The sequence below is a fragment of the Ictidomys tridecemlineatus genome, chromosome 8 (assembly GCF_052094955.1).
Source record: "Ictidomys tridecemlineatus isolate mIctTri1 chromosome 8, mIctTri1.hap1, whole genome shotgun sequence".
Lineage (NCBI taxonomy): Eukaryota > Metazoa > Chordata > Mammalia > Rodentia > Sciuridae > Ictidomys > Ictidomys tridecemlineatus.
In genome coordinates this window covers 104,540,903-104,562,187 of record NC_135484.1, presented here as the reverse complement: position 1 = coordinate 104,562,187, position 21,285 = coordinate 104,540,903, and the positions used below count along the sequence as shown (strand labels likewise).

At 37.5% G+C, this 21,285-nt stretch overlaps 1 pseudogene; it reads right to left on the bottom strand.

Moving 5' to 3' along the window:
- Positions 1-4,879: 4,879 nt before the first annotated feature.
- On the bottom strand, positions 4,880-5,783 carry LOC101969727 (L-aminoadipate-semialdehyde dehydrogenase-phosphopantetheinyl transferase pseudogene; annotated as a pseudogene).
- Between the last annotated feature and the right edge of the window lie 15,502 nt (positions 5,784-21,285).

Below are 21,285 nucleotides of genomic sequence, written 5' to 3'. Positions count from 1 at the left end.
GTCTCAAAATAAAAGGTAAAAAGACTTCTGGGGATATAGCACAGAGGTTAAGCACCTCTGGCTTCAATCCCCACTGCTGAAAAGCAAACTACAGACTAGTATTTTTTACAAACAAGGTGTAAAAATATTTAACAAAATTTTAGTATATACAGCAATGAAAAAAAAACAAAGGATAATACACTATGACCAAATGAGGTTTATCTCAGGAATGCAAGTTTAGCTTAATATTGAAAAGCAATAAGTGTGATTTATCATATTAGCAAGCTGACAAAAGAAAAACTAAATGATCAGCCTGATAGATGTGGAAACAATTCGATAAATTCAACACCATTCAGTGGAAAAAAATCTGTTGGTAAATGAAGAATAGAACTACAACTGATTTCTTATATAATGGTAAAATTCTGAATAGTTTTGATCTAAGGTCAAGAATAAGATAAGAATCCGGGTATGGTGGTTCATGCCTGTAATCCCAGTGGCTTGAGAGGCTGTGGCAGGAGGATTGTGAGTTCAAAGCCAGCCTCAGCAAAAGCAAGGTGCTAAGCAACTCAGTGAGTCTAAATAAAATACAAAATAGAGCTGGGGATGTGGCTCAGTGGTCGAGTGCCCGTGAGTTCAATCTCCAATCCACCCCTCAAAAAAGAATAAGGTAAGATATCTATTCTTTATGTCTCTGCCTAGAACTTTCAGTAGTTCTAGGCAGAGACATAAAGCAAGAAAAAAATATCAGCAGAGTGATAATGGGAAAGTTACTAATCTCTTTGAGCTGTAGTTTTCTCAATATAAAATAGGACAGCAAAAGTTCTTACCTCTTGGAATTGCTGTTAAGGATTAAGAGATGATAGCTGTGTAACAATAAGTCCCTACTAATCAATTGATGAATTTGGGCTATTAGTGTTTTTTTAAATTAAATGCCTAATGTATATGTATGCTTCTATTTATTCCTTCTTTCAAATAATATTAACTGAGTTCTTGCTACATATCAGGCCCTGAATAAAGTTCTGAAGATGCAGGCATAAGTAAAACAGATGTGGTTTTAGACCTATTGAGATTATGAACCATCAAACAAAGCCACAATTTAAGAATTGATTGAAGGTCTGTGGTTATAGCTCAGTAGTAGAGCACTTGCCTAGCATGTGTGAGGCACAAGGTTTGATCCTCAGTACCACATAAAAGAAATAAATAAAATAAAGTTATTGTGTCCATCTACAACTTAAAAAAAAATTAAAGAATTAATTGGAAAGCAAAATCGACAAATGGAATTGCATAAAGCTAAAGGGTTTTTGCACAGCCAAGGAAACAATCAATAGAGTGAAGAAACACTATGGAATAAATATATACACACATATATATCTGCAAACCATACATCTAATAAGAGGTTAATGTACGAAATATATAAGGAACTCAACTCAATAGTAAGAAAATAAGTAATCATAATTTTTAAATGGGCAAAAGATTTAAACAAATACTTCTCAAAAGAAGACATGAAAATAGCCAATGGGTATATTAAAAAAATGCACGACATCACTAATCATGAGGGAAATGCAAATTAAAACCACAATGACATATCACTTCACATCCATTAGAATGTCGATTATCAACAGACAAAAGATAAGTGTTTTCAAGGATACAGAGAAAACAGAACTCTTGAACACTACTGGTGAGACTGTAAATTAATACAACCATTATGGAAAAAGCGTGAAGGTTCTAAAAAAATTTTTTTTGACTGTCATATGATCCAGCAATTCCAGCACTGAGTACATATGCAAAGAAAATGAAATTAGTATGTCAAAAAAATATCTGCTCTCCTGAGCTCATTGTGGCATTATTTACAATAGTCAAGGTATGGAATTCGCCTAAATACCCATTGACAAATGAATATGTAATGTGTAAAAGTATCTAATAAAGCTTCCTAGATATTATTGCCCTCTAATATCTGTTGTCTCATTCTGTTCACGCTGCTATAACAAATAACCATTTACTGGGTGGCTAATATGCAACAGAAATTCATTTCTTACAGTTCCAGAGGACAAGGGAGTCCAAGATCAGTGTGCCAGCACAGCCGAGTTCCGCTTCCTTCGTAGATGGAAGTGTCTCCCTGAAATCTCACATGGCAGAAGGCACTAGATAATTCTCCAGGTCTCTTTCATAAGAGCATTAATCTCATTCATGAGAGCTCCTCCTCCATGACCTATCCCTTCCCAAAGGCCTCACTTCCTAACACCACCACCTTGAGGGTTAGGATTTCAACATGTAAGTTGGGGTGGGGAACAAACGTTCAGATCATCACATCCATTTCATTTTTCCTTAGTAGAGAAACATGATATTATTTAGAGTTATGTCTACCTCTCTCTGGATTCATTTTATATAAAAGAGTAGTTCACCTCTGACTTTTTAAAACCATTGTGATTTGGAATCTTCTTTGCCTACTGGTAAGTTAATTCATACTGTAATGCATGCTGTGATGATACACCTCCAATGTTCTCCAATGTCCCCATTCAGGATTGATGAACTTAATCCATCAGCTTCTGGGAGCAGTGCCCACATAGAGCCCTCAGCTTTCATCTCTCTTTGGTACCCACTTCAACTGATGATACCTGCCTCATGCCAGGTCATGCCCTATCTGTCGATCCGTTTACACCCAATCACTGGTTGACAGGGAGTGTTAAAGTCTGGCTCTCTTGCTCCAACTTGGGACAAGTCTGAAGGACCATCTCAGCTTCAGAGGTCCTTCTGGGATTAGTTGAGGCCTTTGATGAAACTACACTACGTTCCAACTTCACCTTCTGCTTCAACCTGCTTCATTTTCCTTCCACAAATATTGATCCCCAAAGCATTCCCAAATAAACATCCCACATACAAATATCTTTTTCAGATCTTTGCCTTAGGCAATGCAACCTTCAACATAAAAAACAAAGATCTTTTCAAACAGGATTAATAATTGGAATTGGAATTGAAGAAATATCTAATGAAGGAATTTCTTGAGCTTTTTTGTTGGAAAAAGAAACATTGTGTAGAAATTTTCCTCCTGCAACTAATAAAACAATCCTATATGCAACAGAGACATATACTTATCATCTACTGGACATGGTAGTGGTTTTCATTTTTTTTTAGTATTAATTAATTATTTTTTTATAATAATGACAAGACAAATGGTTTTTCATATCACCATTACACTCAAGATAGGGATAACAATACTTTATGTATTATAAATGCTATTTGATCTTTTTAAACATATTACTTACTTATTATGCTTGGAATAAATGAGCATACTTAATAAAATAAAAATATTATAAAACATTCCAAGATTTTTAATTAACAAAAGTACCTATTTTTATACAGTTTACATACCACTTTCAATGTTAGCAATAGAAACAATGGAATTATTTGATATTTAACAATAAGACTAACTTCCAAAGACATGCACTACAACCATATAGTAGATTCTGTCATCAATATGATGGTCTTGGAATTTTAATATATTATGTTCACATTTTAAATTAAGTTCTATTAACTAAAATAAAAACAGATTGAATATGATGAACAATAGGATCATAAAAAAAGGAATACAAATAACCAGTAATGTTTTTTTTTAATCAACCTCATTTGTAATGCAAGAAACACAATTTTTTTTAAATGACACAACATTCTTCAGTTCAACTGACAAAGATTAAATACGGGGGAAAAAAAATAAAAGCTAATGCCTACAGTTGACCAGGGAGTATACAGATAGTCATGGTCACACATACATTACTAAATGGCAGTGTAAATTGGAGAGCTTTTTTGAAGAACAATATGCTAATACTTACCAAAGCTCTAAAAATGTTTAAGCCCTTTTGGTCAGTCACTCCAGTTCTATAAACTTTCTTAGAAGACATAATTAAGCATGTGCCTCAAAATGTACTGGGACATTCACTGCACCACTTATAGTAACATAATGCAGACAATCAAAATGCCTAACACAAAAGAAAATAAGTACATTATGGCACATCTTTCTTATGCCAGGCAGTGGGCTTCACCTCAATGCCATAATCCCAAACCTCCTTTAGCTTTTTCCTTTCCAACAGAATCTACTTCTAACAGAGACAAAAAATACCAGATGTTAGCTTTCTCCATGACCAAATCTGAGTTGATGAAAAATAAGGGAAAATAGTTTGGAGGCTATTAGAAATCTTCCTTACCATAAAATAAATGTTACAGGAAAAATGGTCTTTCCTGCCTTGTAGATGCAATTTTAGGAAGATATAAAACTAGAAGTTACAGCATTATGCTGGGGAATGAGATGAGCCTAAGGCAAAATCAATAAATTGAGGCCACCCCCCACAAAAAATCCTTAATGACACCTCTGACATTTATTATATGTTACATAATAAATATCCTTGGTTACTTAAGCCATTTGGACAATGTTACCTCTAGTCAAAAGCATCTTAACTGATATTAGTCATAGAAGAGAGTACTTTAGAACCACTAAAAGCTTATGTAACAGAGGTATTATAAACAGTTTAAAAAATTTACAAAACAGTATGTTCCCATTTAAAAAAAAAGTTAACATGGATTCAATGGCTAAGAAAAGTCTGGAAAGATAACTCGGGGTTTAAATACTATCTTATCTATGAAATATGGGATCCTAATGTTCCCTTTTTTCATATTTTTTTCTACAATGAACATGTAAAATTCTGCCAGCCCTTTTTTTTAATCAATTCAATGCAATTTCAGACAGGAAGAGGTAAACATATTATACCAGAAGTCTGCTTTTTGAATAGTAAAAGTTTTCAGTTAAAAAAAAAAGTTTTGTGAAATAAAACTTGATCAGGCATTGATTTTTTTCTGTGAATATGGAAGATTACAATTTTCAGTTCCCTTTATTATGTAGGGAATCATATCATGACTTTGTGCTATTTCGGATTGGAATTTCTTCTGTGAAGCTAAAACAGTCCCAAAAAGAAGGATCTTCAGGTGTCATGGGAATAGCATATGATATTAAATCATTAAAGGTGAGAATAGTAAACTACCTCTGGGTTGGTATAGAATCATCATGGGATGAAACATCTTCATGTCTAGATCCATTAGGTTTCCTAAGAGCTACGGAAACAAAATCGTGTTCATCTATTTTGCTTTCCTCAAATGCCCATTCTTTTTCTTCCTCTCCATCCAGGAGAGGAAGAAATTTTAATGGCGATATATCAAATTTAAACCACTGCAATTCAAATCCCAGTCCAACACCAATAGCTTTTATGAAGGTTTCCTTCAGCGCCCAATTCCTATAAAACATATCCAGCTGAGTCCCTTCATCCTTAAAGCTGATTCTGATTGTTTCCCATTGTTTGTTGGTAAACTTTCTTTTCATAATATGAAATAACTTTGGAATTGAACCTTGGCCTGGAAAACTAGTCTTCATTATATCAATTCTAACTTGTAGCTCAGGTTCAGCAGCAAACACTGCATAGTCCCCTTGATGAGAGATGTTAAAGTTGAAATTAGGGTAAGAATTCAATGTGTCCTTTGCAAGGACTGGTTTCCCTTTTGCAGTTCTTTGCAAATGGATATGATTCCAAGGGATATTCAATTTCTCTGTAACTAATTTCCTTATTATCAGACGACCAGCCGTGGCTGCCTTATCGTCCCGGGCAAAGACAACTGGCCAATGCGTTCCTTCTCTCGTGCTGGATGGATCACACTGCCAGCAGCCATTCTGCATGGCCCGGCAGCCAAGTGCCACAGGAAAAGGCCCAATGCATGCCTTCCATAGATGGCACCAAGCAGAACCGGTTGGCTGGGAAAACCATACACTAAACACAGATTTCACCGCCACCTTGGGCCTGATGGATGATGATAGTGGTTTTCAGACAAAGGTTATGGAGATCTTTAGAAATTTCTAAAGGCATTTTTAGGGGTCACCATGACTGGCAGGTACTATTGGTGTTGAGGGTGAAGGTCCAAAGATGCTAAACATCCTGTAATGGTCAGTAGAATCCCAATAGTGAAGTACTTTTCGATGCTAAAGAAGATAGTGTTAAATTGAATTAAATTGGTCTAAACAAGCTTCATACCTGGGTGATAGAATGTGGCTCAAAGTGGCCTCTGTACATAGCAAACTGCACCCTAGCTTAATGTGAAAGCAAGTTGTATCCTCCAAAGAATATTACACACTGGTAAACTGGATGTGCTATTGCATGCCTATAATCCCAAAACTGGGGAGACTGAGGCAGGGGGAGCTACTGGAGAGTTTGAGGCCAGCTTGGGCAACTAGAGAGACCCTGTCTCAAAAATAAATAAATAAAAAGGGTTGCTAAGATTATAGAGGGCTGACCTAGCATACACAAGACCCTGAGTTTGATCCCTAGTACTCCAAGAAAAAAAGAATCAGAAAAAGAAAATAAAACCTGGTAACAGGCAAGCAAACCTCAACCAATCATAACAACTAAACTTTCAGTCAAGGCAAGACTGTTGGCTGCCAAATTATGCCCCAAATAAGGCAAACACCCAACTGCCCCAATCAGGCAATCTCTGTAGGCCATTTCCTGTTTTTCTGGTTATAAATACAGCTCACCAAACTGTGTGTGGGGAAGTGTTCCAACCCATCTTTAGTCCAGAAGGATACCTGGCTGCAGAACTTTTTCCTTGTTGAAAAACACTTTGTTCAATTTAACTAGTCTCAGGATTTTTTTTTTCCAATAGATCTATGACATGGTCTTTTCTTTTTGCCCTTACTGAGCTAATTTTTCTAATCATGGGAAAGAGAAAATTCTAAATATGGTAGTTGGCAGGATGTATTAACAAAATGGTTTGTATAGAGAGTAACTGTGATGAGTAGTTTAGAGGCTGAAAATCTTGCAGTGGTAAGGGTGCACAAGAACTTTAAGATTCCAGAAGTGAACGAAAGGCATTTTTAGGAATTCTAAAACATTTAGAATCCTGTGAAAATGTTTTGTCTCCTTTGTAACAAATGATAAATACTTTCACTAATAAGTGGAGAAAGCTGGATTTGAGCTCACTGCTGTCTGCTGCTTCCAAAGCCCATCTGTGCCGATTCTATTCCACTCAGATGTCTTTATGCATGATATTTTACTCTCCCAAACTCCCACATTTACTTAACAGTAAACCAGCCCCCTAGCTAAAGTGAGAAGTGATCCATCTTTGGAGTAGATTCAATTTATTTCTGTTGGCCAGTGCTAGGGATTTCAGAGGCTAGCCTTCCCTGGAGGACACTGGCGGGAAGCGTCCAGCTGTCAGCCTGGACATCTGCAAGGTGCTCCTCTGGAATCTCCGTGGCCCCCACTTTCATAGCTACCCTGGTGCTGGGAAGGTGGCCACCTGGAAGCATCGTGGGAAGCAGGCATGCTCTTCCTCCGTTTGGCTAGAAAACGAAGTCACTATGGTTCCTCTAGATTCCAGCTTCCCACACTGTTATACACCTAAATTTAAGAAAAGGGAGTCACAAGGAAAACAGGAAAAGAGCCAAGGTGTCTGGGAGTGGGAGTATAGCATAGCACCATTACCATATTTTTAGGTTGTTAATGTAATGCCAAAAACGTTTCCTCTTGTGCTGTGTTGCTTCAACTGAAGGTCCCTTGACATCAGGAAAACAGGGCTTGGTTAAGCTCCTAGAGAAACAGGAAACTTTTGCCATGGATGTGGTTTTCTTGAGTTGGAAATTTGGGCATAAATAAAATAAAAAACAGAACTGCATATAAAAATAGCTAACCTGTTCAAGTATTACTGAACCCCGCTAAGTCTGGGTTTAAGGATAGAAAAGATAATATGTTCTTTTGATCATTCTCATGAAATTCTTATGATCCCAAATATTCTCTTTTTGTATGTTCCAAAGAAATCCTTAACCATTTGTTCATACTCATTTGATTCAATTTTCAGGGACTTGTGTGGGTTTTGGGTTTTTTTTGTTGTTGTTGTTGTTTGTTTTGGTTTGGTTTTTTGGAGGGGGCAGTACTTTTAAATTTTATGATTATTATTATTAATTTTTCATTTTTATTGATGCACCTTAATTGTACATAATGGTGGGATTTGTGATTGCATATTTTTACAGCATAACAGTATATAAACAATGGACATGAGCCAGATTGGTTTTTCCCAGTGTTAGCCAACAGTAGATTTACTGGGATAAAGCGCTTCTGTTCTAGTCCCTCTCTCTTAGCCTCTTCTTGTTCACATGTACTTGACAATGTAAATGGCAAATAGACACACGGTACTGTCAGGAGAGAGGCCAAGTCTCTGAAGAAGGATCCATGCAGTTCCTAGAGAGAAGGTGGAACTCAGCTCAGGACCACCTGGGTTTGTGGCACATATGAAGGGAAAGAACTTCGACACACGCCAGCAAAAGACACAGAATGAGGTTTATTTAGGAAAGTAGATACATATTCAAGGGACAATGGGGGTGATATCAAGAGAGGTGCCTTTGGGGCCAAGCAAGGAATGTGTGTTCCATAGAGAAAGTGGGCTACCTCCAAAGGGAGAGGCAGCAACTGGACTCGTGTGGAGTGTGAACATTTACAAGGGGAGGTTTGCTAGGGGCTGGATGAGAGGCCAGGGTGGAGCTCCACAACTTCCTGCCAGTTTTTCCTGCACTTGTATGTTACAAGGGCAAGGGGCACAGGGCATGTTGCTCAGGAGCTGCAATTGTTCATGGGCACTTTTTACAATTCAGTGATTCATGGGCACTTCCTTTGAGACTCAGGATTTCTTCCCTTATTCCCAAATTTCTATCTCAATACCTTCAATACAATAGCATGAGATATGTCAGTTAACCTTTGTACCACTTTGGAAAGAATCAAATGTGTCTCCTTGCCTTAGGTTTCTGGATGCTATTGAGTTCATCATGGGCTGTGGGTATAGCTCAGTGGTAGAGGGCTTGCCTAGAACATGCAAGGCCCTGGATTTGGTCCCAGGAAACACACACACACACACACACACACACACACACAATTTATTGGTCATGTAAATACTATATTTTTCTCTGCTGACAGGATTAATCCTAACAGCTTACTTTTACCTATCAACAGATATAGTTACTGTCTTAGAGAACTTGCCCCTAAAAACAAATTCAAGCTAATACCAGGACATAGCCTATTATAAGATCATTAAAGTAAAATTTTACAAGATGTCTTAAAAAAAAAAAAAAAGAAGATATCATGTCAGGCATGATAGTGCCTGCCTGTTATCCCAGCTACTTGGAAGGCAAGTAAGAGGTCAGCCTGGGAAACTAGTGACACCATGCCTCAAAATAAGAAAATAAAAAGGGCTGGGAATGCAGTTCAGGGGTAAGAGTGCTTGTCTAGCATTTGATACCCTGGGTTCCATCCCCAGTAACACATAGTAAATAAATAAATAAAATAAAAATCAGAGAAGTTTCTGATATTTGGCTGCCAAGTAATTATCTGGTTCAATTGTTTCGAATCTTAAATCTGCATACATATGCAAGTAGATCTCAATATTTCTGAAGATTTTCTGGGTTTGGTCTCTCTCCCACCAGCTATCTATATGTGCTGCTAAGCCACAGAATGTCTAGCCCCTGAACAGTATCCACACAATCATCGTTCATACCCTAACATGTGGTGACTCTGAGCAATCTTACATTTCTCAGACCTTTCTTTAATGCCCCACTACCTATTCTCCCTACCTCTTCTGCCTTGGAGCAACAGGTACCCTTTCCCCTGTTTTCTGCAGACTATTTCTCTTTTTTTCAGATCAACAATGGCAGATCCCTTCCTGTAAGGAAACCTGTACCAGCTGTGATTATCTTAGCTGCCCTTTCAAACAGATTGAAGAGTCTGAGAAAAGGCACCCTAAGAAATAGGTCCAACTAGGGAAGGATTTGGAAGAGCGTAATAAGCAATTACCTGAAAATTGGACTCTTCACAGAAGGGACAGGAAATGATGGCCCAACTTAGTAAGGGATGACTGTATTAGTGAGGGCTCTTTAGGTTGCGAGAGATGGACAGCCAATTCAAGCCAGTCTAAGGGGAGGAAAGAAACAGATTGACTCACACATCTGGGAAGGAAGCTGGGGAAACACATGACTGAAAGGATCCAGGCCTCAGAACCTGCAGAATGGAAGGGCATGACACCAGGACTTGTTTTCTCTTTTTCTGCATCATCCATCCCTGCCTGATCCTCCTGGTTTCATTGAACACACAAGCTGCTCCACAGGCAAAGAAGACGGCTTAGGGGAGCTCTTGCCTGAGGTCCAGACACAGGGGACTTCCTTTCCATATGCCCATACATGAACCATGAGTAGGACTCTGATCACCTCTGCTTGAGTTGTAGGATCATCAGTGCATAAAAGGGGAGGAGAGTCCCACCCGGGTAATAAGGAAAAAGAGGGGGAACAGTTACACAGAGATCAGGAGTGCAGAATGGGCAATGAGGATAGATAAAACAGCACATAGTTATTACCAACGTCCTAAGGGACCTTGCCTGCAAGCTCCAGGCAGCCAAGATTAGTGGATGCCAAAAGAGAGTGAGGTTAAGGAGGGATGTGCAAAATCTCAGTAGACATCTCAGCTCTCCTTGGCAAATAGATGACACTAGCAGAAAATCTGAAGAGACGACTTGAGTCCTTTTGAATGGCTTAGAATAAAGTGGTCAGGCTCAGGTAGTCCTGAGCAGCCAATGCTGCAGAAGAATTTTATTATGGGAAACAAATAATCAGAGTCTGAGACTCAGCTTGGAAAAAACTCTTCTAATCCAAAAGGCCCAGGAACTTTTACAACTACCTCTACTGTTGCTGAATACCAGAGACAGCTCAGAGTTCAGAGGAAGAAAGTGGGACATAGGGAAAAGCTTGTTAAGTAGTAGCCCTTTCCCAGGTAGGTAGCTGTCTCCTGCAACTCACAGAACAAAGGGAAAAGTCAGGAACAATCTTAACATGTGGGAAATTCACTAATCTCTTTAGTAGCTACAGCTTAAAGCTAAATACAGTTAATAGATTCCACTTTACGTTTCAGTTTTAACTAGTACACTTGGAGAGATTGAGGTCCAGATGCAAGTAATATTGAACATTTCTGACAACAGAAAACAACACTTAAAAGGCAGATGGTACAGAGCAAAGAACACAAAAGACTCCAAAGAGAGGGATAAGTAAATTATGCAATTATGCAGCCTATTAGAGAGATATCACTTAGATTGGAATGACAAGGTAGGGTCATCTTGACATCTTTCAAGTGTCTTAATAAATAAAGGCACTAATAATATTTTGAACAACTGAGTACTGTCTCATTTTAAGCCTGGTTTCTCATCTCTCATACACTTTTCCAACTTTTTCTCTTGCTAATTCTCTGTGAGATTTTGAGGTACTTTTATTATATTTTTAAATGTGTTTTTCTTTTCTTTCAAAAGCTTTTAGAGACAGGTGCAGTGGCCCATATCACTGACTCATCCCAGTGACTCAGGAGGCTGAGGTAGGAGGATTACAAGTTGAAAACCAGATTCAGCTAATTAATGAGACCCGAAGGAACTTAGTGAGATCCTGTCTCAAAATTTAAAAAAGGATTGGGGATATAGCTCAGTGGTAAGGTGCCCTGGGTTAAATCCCCAGTACCAAAAAAAAAAAAAGAAGAAGTAAAAGTATTATAATTATGAATTAAAACATTTCACTATAAATGACTTTGTAAAATTTAGAAGTATATTAAAATGTTAAAGTCCTCTTTTTCTTTGATTTGTTTTATGGTGGTGGAATGATTTTGTGTGTGGTACTAGGGATTGAGCCCAGGACCTCATGCATCCTAGGCAAGCTCTCTGCCACTGAGCCACACTCTCAGGCCCTTTTTAAAATTTTACTTTTGTGACAGTCTTGCTAAGTTGCAGAAAATGGCCTCAAACTAGTGATCTTCCTGCCAGCCTCCCAAATATCCAGGATTACAGATGTGTGTCACCACACAGCTAAAATCTTCTTTCAATACATGTCAAAAATCTTGCTTCTCTTCCAGAAAACTAGTCACTAATTGAAGAATATCTTACCAAAATTTTCTGTGCATTTCTGTGCATGGTTTGTAGATAGATAGATATTGATTGAAACAGTTTCATACTCTTAAATTATGTTTTGCAAATTTGCTTTTCTTTTGAAATTATAACTTACAGATATTTGCATGTCAGTGTTAGGAGTACATAATGTTTTTTAATCTGATAGTCGTTTGTCATTTATTTAGTTAGTCCTCTAGTGATAGACAATTCCTAGTTTTTGCTAGAAAAATTTTCAGTCTTACAGCTCACAGTGCTAGTCTGGTAAAATGGGTTCTTGGTTATCAGTTTGGTACTCAACCTTGAAATGTGACATGGAATTAAGGTAGATCCTTGAGACTCATATGATCATCCCCTTCCACCACTGGAGTAAGAGTAGAAAAAGGGACTCCAATGATAACTAATAATGACCCACCTCTGAACATGTATTCTTTCCAAACTAAACAGCAGAGGTGGTAATTATATGATTCTACTGATTTAAATATGGGAGTTTGGTAATTTTGTAGAGACTTGAAGTTTATCATTTATTTAACATGATTTATTTTAACATTTCACTTCCTCAAAAAATCAGTTTCTAAGAAAATTTAGAAAATGAAATAATAAAGAAGGAATAATCACGGTTATTACTGTTAATATTTCTTCTGTCCTTTCCTGAATAAGAACACATTAACAAAATTGGGATCTGGTATAAAACAAATTTTTGTCTTGCTCCTTTTAAACTTTACATTACACTATGAACATCTTCCACGTCTTAAAAGTGTCTAAAATTCAATTTTAATGGCTACCTAGCTCATAGCCTTATATGGTAAAATCTAGAAGCCTCTGGGACAGACAAGGAGCCTCACTCTCCACCTTTAAATATATGATATGTCAAGATCAATGTAATGTTTTGAGCAACTAATAAATTTCTGATGTTTTTTAAAAAAGAAAATATAATGATTTAGACACTGCCAAAAAAAAAAAAAAAGGCAAAGGATTTCCAGCCTGGTTCTACTCAAACATCTCCAGAGAGTCAAATGCAGATATTTTGCAATTTCATTCCAAGTTCTCAGAGACTGAGTATGAGAATAAAAATATTCCCTTATCTAGCATTGACATATGCTTAAAAAATTTTTGTTTGTTTTTTTGTTTGTTTGTTTGTTTTTTGTTTTTTTGGTACTGGATATTGAACCCAGAGGTATTTAACACTGAGCCACAAACCCAATGTTTTCAATTTTGAAACATGGTGTCACTAAGTTGCTTACGGCCTCACTAAGTTGCTGAGGCTAATCTCAAATTTGTGATCCTCCTACCTCAGCCTCCTGTGTTGCTGGGATTACAAGTGTGTGCCACTGTAATTTTTTCATGTGTATACAAGGAGAAAAATTCAAAGATGCTCATTCCAGCCCTGCTTAAAATAGTTTTTTAAAATTGCAAATAACCGAAGAACCCATCAATAGGAGAATGATAAAAACTCATTATTTGTATGGTGGAATACTATAAAGCCATTAAAAAGACTAAGACAGATGTTTATTCAGATGCCAAAAACAAAGGGCTAAGTAGAAAATAGCAAGTGGTTAGAAAATACTTTCAGGTTAATTATGAGCATGTCCAGTTCATAGATGCATAAATATGCATAAGTATAGGATAAAGGACGCACAATAAATTCATGATGGCTGTTGCTCTAAGGAGGAAAGTAATGGAATAAGAAGAATTTTCACTTTATCTGTAATTCTTAGTATCATGTTTGAAAAGAGAGATTAAATTAAACAAACAAAACAAAATCTTGTTAATTGAGAATTTTATGAGGTAGCTATAAGACTTTTTTGCTACTATTCTCAGAACTTCTGATTTCTCTTTTAATTTTCTCATTAGATGGGTAAGTATTTTTATAATTTATAAAAAATAATTAATGCACATATTTTCTCTGAAAGTCATATCACAACTTTCCTCTGCTGAGGAGCATCAGAAAGAGCAAAATCACTGAGACAAAGCGTAAAACTGTTGAGTGTGGTGGCGCATGCCTGTAATCCTAGCAAAAGGAGAGGCTGAGGCAGGAGGATTGCAAGTTCAAGGCTAGCCTCAGCAACTTAGCAAAATCCTGTCTCAAAACAAAAAACAAAAAGAGATGGGGGTGTAGCTTAGTGATAAAGCACCCCTGGTTTCCATCCCCCAATACAGAGAAAAAAAAATAAGAGGATAAAACTATTGTTTTCGTTAGCTTTTTCACTGCTGTGACCAAAAGACCTGACAAGAACAATTAAAGAAGGAAAAGTTTATTTTGTTATATTTTGGGTCTCACAGTTTTAGAGGTTTCAGCTCATAGATGGCCAGTTCCATTTTGCTTTGGGCTCAAGGTGGAGCAGAACATTATGGCAGAGAGTATGGTGGAGGAAAGTGGCTTCAGGACATGGCACCGGGAAGCACAGAGAGTTCTTCTCTCACCAAAGACAAATATATACCCCAAAGTCATACCCAACCTCTTCCAGCCACCCACTACCTGCCTACAGTTCCCACCAATTAATCCCAATTAATGCACTGTTTAGGTCAGAACTCTCATAAACCAATATTTCACCTCTAAACTTTCTTGCATTGTTTCACATGAGATTTTAGGAGACACCTCCTATCTAAACCATAATTATTATGGAAGATGTAGCACTAGGTAGATACTGAAGAGGATACTCACAGTTCAAGAGCAGGAATAGGAAGGCACAGCATTGCCTCGTTCAACCTTAGCAGATAACATGGATATCAGGCAGCATTTTCACAACTCTATGCACATTTGCAAATAACCTCAGAAGCATGATGAAGAATACTTTGGGGCTTGCACATAAACTATGCTAAGTAAGCAAATTTATGTATATAGAATCCATGAAACATGAACATATTTATGCAAATCAAGGACACAAATTATAAATGGCAACACTATCTTTAAAAGACCCTATTATTAAGACTCAATAATTTGGGAGTGACTATTTGAGGGACAGACATCAACTGTCTTCATTCCTGCTAGAACTTATTCAGTTTGTAGAATTTAGCTGGTCAAGGTCACTCAAAAACTCTTTGCAGATGGAAACTTTGTACCTTTCTCTGCTACACCCCAAGCCCCTCAGGTCTTTCAACATAAATTTCAACCAGGCTTTTTTGTTTTCAGTAATTTTTCTCTATTGGAGAAAGCAGAAATATATAGGTTTATATTTGAATAGATTATTAAAATACTACTTAGCTTATTTTTTTGTTGTGAACAACCCTTGGATTTGAAGTCTTTGAAAGGACCACATGTATGGATATTTAATTGTTTTAATTCAGCCCTCTGTAAGGAAAGAAGAGTAAATTTTAGAGAAGAATTTTTAAATGAGACATTAAAGAAAGGAATTAGTATGATGAAATCAAACCACCACTTTAATAGCTTGAAATCCTGACACTGGGGGCTGAGAATATAATTTAGTGGTAGAGTACTTGCCCAAATCCCTGAGTTCAATCCCCAGTAACCACATACTTTAAAAAACAAACAAACAAACTTGATATTTCATAATTTTAGGTGTAGCCCATAAAAGACAGATTTCTCCAACTATTTCTGCCAGGTATGTGAACTGAGGTGTGATTTGGAAAAGTTGGCCATTGCTTTACAGCACATTTGTACCCTCTATATAATACCTATCCAACAAATAACAAAACTTTAAATACTGTGTTCTAATTTTTTTTAAAATTACAGAAAGTTTATGGATGAACATTATCTTTTAAAGCCCATCTGATTTTTAATGATTTCAAATTATTCTATAGATTAATCTCTCTTACTTTATTTCTTTTTTTAATATTTATTTTTTAGTTGTAGTTGGTCGCAATTCCCCTACTCTATTTATTTATTTATTTATTTGTAGCTGTACATAACTTTTATTTATTTTTATGTGGTGCTGAGGATTGAACCCAGGGCCTTGTACATGCAAGGTGAACACTCTACCACTGAGCCATAACCTCAGCCTACCTTACTTCTTTTTTACAACTATTTTCAAGTCCTGAATCATTCCAAAATAAAATTGCAGGAAAACACACTGGCTCCAAGAGCTTTGTGAAAAGTCTCCTAGAAACTCACTGGTATGGAAAGGATGAATATTGAATGCAATGAAAGCAATTTCTTTCTTGAAGTCCCAGAAGATTGAAATGCATAAACATAAGCCTTGTGATGTTTGGGAAACATGATAGCCAATATAAATAAGTCACATGTAAAACAGTCACTTGAAAAAAAATACAAAAGAGATAAGAAAATGAAACTTTACTTTTACCAAAATGTGTCTCAAATAATAAGGGGAAAGATGAGAGGACAGATAAGGCTGTTCTTAAGAGTCCTTAGGAACAATCTAAGTACATCATGTTAATTTTCTGAACTTCTACTACAGGAAGGCTGTGCTTACATAACCCATGTTGATTGCTTGGCATTTGAATTAAAACTCACATATACACATTTTTAAAGACAAGTCTTTTTAAAATCCCTTGAGAAGACTTGCTAAATGAAAACAACATTAATTATTGACTTACTTTACCCGAGCAGTGGGGACCATGCAAGATGCAGACCTTTTTGGTTCAGTCCTATTTCTCGAGTCATGCCCTCATCTTTCGATTCAATGGCGTTAGTGCATTTCCCTACACAAAGTCTCAAGGGCAGCTTGGCGACAGAATCAAGTTAACTGACTGCCTCTGGTCGCAATCTCAGTAGCTGAAAAGCTCAGTAACTATCTCAGTCTTAAAATATGTTTTTAGGGCTGGGGATGTGGCTCAAGTGGTAGCGAGCTCGCCTGGTATGCATGCAGCCCGGGTTCAATCCTCAGCACCACATACAAACAAATATGTTGTGTCCGCCGAAAACTAAAAAATAAATATTAAAATTCTCTCTCTCTCTCTCTCTCTCTCTCTCTCTCTCTCTCTCTCTCTCTCTCTCTCTTTCTCTCTCTCTTTAAAAAAAAATTAAAATATGTTTTTAAGTGGTGATCATGATTGTGTTTTTCAGTTTGGGAAAAAAAGAAAGAAAGTAAGAAATTGAATTCAGAGAAATGAGTATTTGAAAAAAAGCTGACACCAGGTATGGTGGTGCACACCTGTTGTAATGCCTATGGCTTGGGAGCCTCAGGCAGGAGGATCTCAAGTTTGAGGCCAGCCGAGGCAACTTAGTGAGACAAAGTCTCAAAAAATAAAAAAGGATGGGGATGTAGCTCAGTGATATAGTGTCCCTGGATTCAGGCCTCAGTACTGAAGAAAAAAGGAAAAAAAAAAAAGTGCTGAGAAGGCTACACTAAAGGTCTTTTAAACTTCAGAGTGCTTTTGGTTCTCCAAGTATATAGGTCAAATAAGATCTCTTTTATTCCTTTCTCCTTCCCTCCCTCTTTTCCTCCCTCCCTCCCTCCCTTACTTTTTTTATTCTTTCCTCCTTTTCTTTTCTTTCTTCCTTCCTTCCACTTCCAAAATTTTTTATTTCTGGTTTGGGGGTAGCTCAGTGGTAGAGCACTTGCCTGAGTTCAATCCCTAGTATTGAAAAAAAATTTTTTTTTTAAAATTCTTTGTTTTTAAAGTTCAAGCAAGGGGCTGGGGTTTTGGCTCAATGGTAGAATGCTTGCCTAGCACATGTGAGGCTCTGGATTTAATCCTCAGCACCACATTAAAAAAAAAAAAAAAAGCCAGGCATGATGGTGCACATGTGGTTTACAATCCATGTGGCTGGGGAGGCTGAGGGAGGAGGACTGCAAGTTCAAAGCCAGCCTCAGCAAATTAGCAAGGAACTAAGCAACTCAGTGAGCCCCTGTCTCTAAATAAAATACCAAAAAAAGGGGGTGGGATGGGGATGTGACTCAGTGGTTGAGTGTCCCTGTGTTCAATCCCCAGTACAAAAAATAAATAAATAAATAAAGTTCAAGCAAGCACTTTCTATAATCAACTTGAGGCAAGAATAAAATTGATCTCATTCCAAAGCTATCTGGAAAGTCAGCAATGCCCTACATGGCTATGCATGTTGCTTTGTGAGAAAAAAAAAATGAGATGTGATAACCCAATCGCCTTTTATTAAGAAGAGAATCGGTCCATTTTCAGAATACTATCCTAATATCTCAAGAGGCCATTAAGAATAGGAAAAGAGGCTTGCCTGAATGGAATGTTAGGAATACAAAAGCCACATGCTCTCTCATGTCTGGGATTGGTCCACAGAGCATGTAAGAAAGGCATTTGCTTTCTTCTCCCTTTAATGCAGAGTTGCAAGGTCAGAGCTGGTTTGTAAATTATGTAATCCTGAAAAGTCAAGGCAGAAGGACAAGAAGCTGGAGGGGTGATCGATGGACTGTAAGGTCAGACATTTTCCAGAATATTCCACAGTCATATTGTTTTCTTTTCCCTTAGCCCAAACAGTCTGCTTTTAGTCCAATAACTTTTTAAATTGTTCAGATTTATTCTCAGTTAGGGTACCCCAAAACTTTAATTTCCTTCTAAAATTACTTCAATTTGGGGGGACTTTAAAAATTCAATTTAATTTATGAATCTGATAGTGAGTCTGGAGAAATGGCCTAAATCTTATAACCATCAATGGGGCCAGCGTAGTGAAAGGCAAGTGCCTGAGCAAGCGCTGCTAATAGATAAGAAGACCCTGCACAGCCAGGCAGCGTGCCACTTTTTATGGTCATATTTTGCATTTTGAAACTATGCTGATGCTTTTAGTGTCTATCTCTACTGGCTAGGTTTTTAAATTATAGACATATGCTCATTTTATCAAGTAAAATCATTCTAACACAAATAACAGAAAATAATCTCTCCTTTCAGCGCCTCCATTCGAACTCCCCAGCAAACACTCCCCACCTCCATTTTCACATCAATACCGTGAGTGTCAAGAGCTCGTAAGTCCTAGCCGGTGATATTTAATGCAATCTGGAACCCAGGACAGAAGGGAAGCAGCTAGAGGAGCCCCTTCTCTTCTGATCATGGACAAACTCGAGTTAGGAACAATAGGACATATCACAGGTTGTCCACCACGCCCCCACCCGCACCTCCAGGGGACTCTTCCTATTTACAGAGCAAGCACTGAGATGCTTTTGAAAATGAAGCATGGCCAGGTGCAGAAGTGCTCGCCTGTAATCCCAGCTGCTTGGGACACTGAGGCCTGAGGATCATGAGTTCAAAGCCAGCCCCAACAAAATCAAGGCACTAAACAACTCAGTGAGATCCTGTCTCTAAATCAAATACAAAATAGGGCTGTGAATGTGGCTCAGTGGCCAAGTGTCCCTGAGTTCAATCCCCAGTAGCCCCTCCACCCCCCAAAAAAAAGAAAAGAAAATGAAGCATGTATGAGCTTAGGTACCAAAAGGGTAAATTGGATGCCTGCTGTTTATAGAATTCCAGGACCCTTATTTGCTAGCATGTGTGAGAAATTGTGTAGGAGTGAAGCTCACCCTCCACCACCAACCTCAGGGAAGGAGTAGCCCATGGCCCAGTCACATTATTGACAGCATTGCAAAGTAAGACTCAGGGGTCAAAGATCCAGGCATTCTGCTTGTATCTCTGGAGTAACTTATGTTAAGACCTTTCTTTGTCTTTATCCAGATATGTATATCTGTATCTCCATGTAAATGTAGGTATATATGCACCTATGTATCTGTGTATGTATATATATCCTCTATGGATATCTATATGATATATATTTGGATATATATATATATATACATAATGTGTGACATGTAACACAATTATAAAAAATTATCTTTTATGTTCTTAAAATAAAAAAATTGAGACTATACTTGACATATTATTCTGCAACTGGTTTTTTCATTAAATGAAAAAACTTAACTTCCCCTGATTAAAGTTGGGTAAATCAAGGGCCAGGGAGATAATTAAGTTGTCCATCATTAGGAACTAGTTAGCAATCGAGCAGAATTGAAATCTATGTTTTCATCCACTACGCTACCTGGTACTGATGATACCCACCTCCAGTGTTTGAGACAGGTAGATGCAAGACTTTTTGATGGTGCAAAGCTTTACTTTCCCATTCTAGATCAGGCAGGGCTAAACCATCTGATGAAGGGAGTCTTCCTTTTTGCTTCTACCCAACAAAGGGAAGACAAATTCAGGGAGGTCCTCAGGGCCGAAAGTGTCAACTGTCCCAGAAACTGAGTAAATGAGTGATGTGTGAATGGCATAGTGGCTTATGTCTATCAGCCCCGCTACTCCAGAGTATGAGGCAAGGAGATCAGAAGTTCAAGGCCAACTGAGCACAGTGGTGCACTCCTGTAATCCCAGTGGCTCAGGAGGCTGAGACAGGAGGATCACAAGTTCAAAGCCAGCCTCAGTAACTTAGCAAGGCCCTGCATCAAAATAAAACAATAAAAGGGTTGGGGATATAGCTCAGTGGTGGAGTGCTTGCCTAACATGCACAAGTCCCTGGGTTCAATCTCCAATGCTGCAAAAAAAAAAAAAAAAAAAAAGAAAGAAAGAAAAAGAAAGAAATGCAGAAGAATTGACTCTAAAAATTCTGTCCTTCTCTAATCTTTGTTACAAAATCTGTAAGTATCTATTCTTAGCACAATGCTATTGCTCACTTTAGAGGAATGTTTTCTTAGTGTCTTTTAAATTTCTGTTTGTTCTTTTTAGATATACATGACAGTAGAGTATATTTTGACATATTATACATACATGGAGGATAGCTTATTCCAATTAGGATGCTAGTCTTTTCTTAGTGTCTTTATCTTGTTATCTGGTTGTTCTGTACAAGTTTTTTAGAAGTGTTTAAGAAAAGACAATGCATACACATATAACAAACTCCTGGTGTATATGCTTAAGTGGATAAACAATACTAACATGCATACACGCTCTTCTAAATGAACTGTCAAATATATAGCAACAATGGGAAACAATGATCAGCAATAACTAGTCTCCCAGTTTCTTCCTTACTTCCTGTAGATATGTTCTCAACACCACAACCAGAATGATGCTGTTAAAGTAGAAAACCAACCACTTCACTCTGCTCAAATCCCACCCCACACTGACTCCCATCAGTACTACAGCAACCTTCATTCTAAGCACTCTGAAGAAAAATAAAATAGGATGCAGTTCATCTGGAAGAACTTATATGCATGTTAATATTGTTTGTCCATTTAAGTGTGTATACCAGGTTGTTTGTTATAAGTGTACGTGTTATCTTTTCTTAAACAATCCTAGGGGAAAAATGTACAGAATAACAAGATTAAGACACAAAGAAAAGAGGATGCAGAACTAGAGGGTAATGGGACATGTCATCTCGGAGAAGGCCTCTCTTAATAGGTGACATGAGAGTAAATCAAATGTACGGGTCATGTTAAGTTGAGAAGG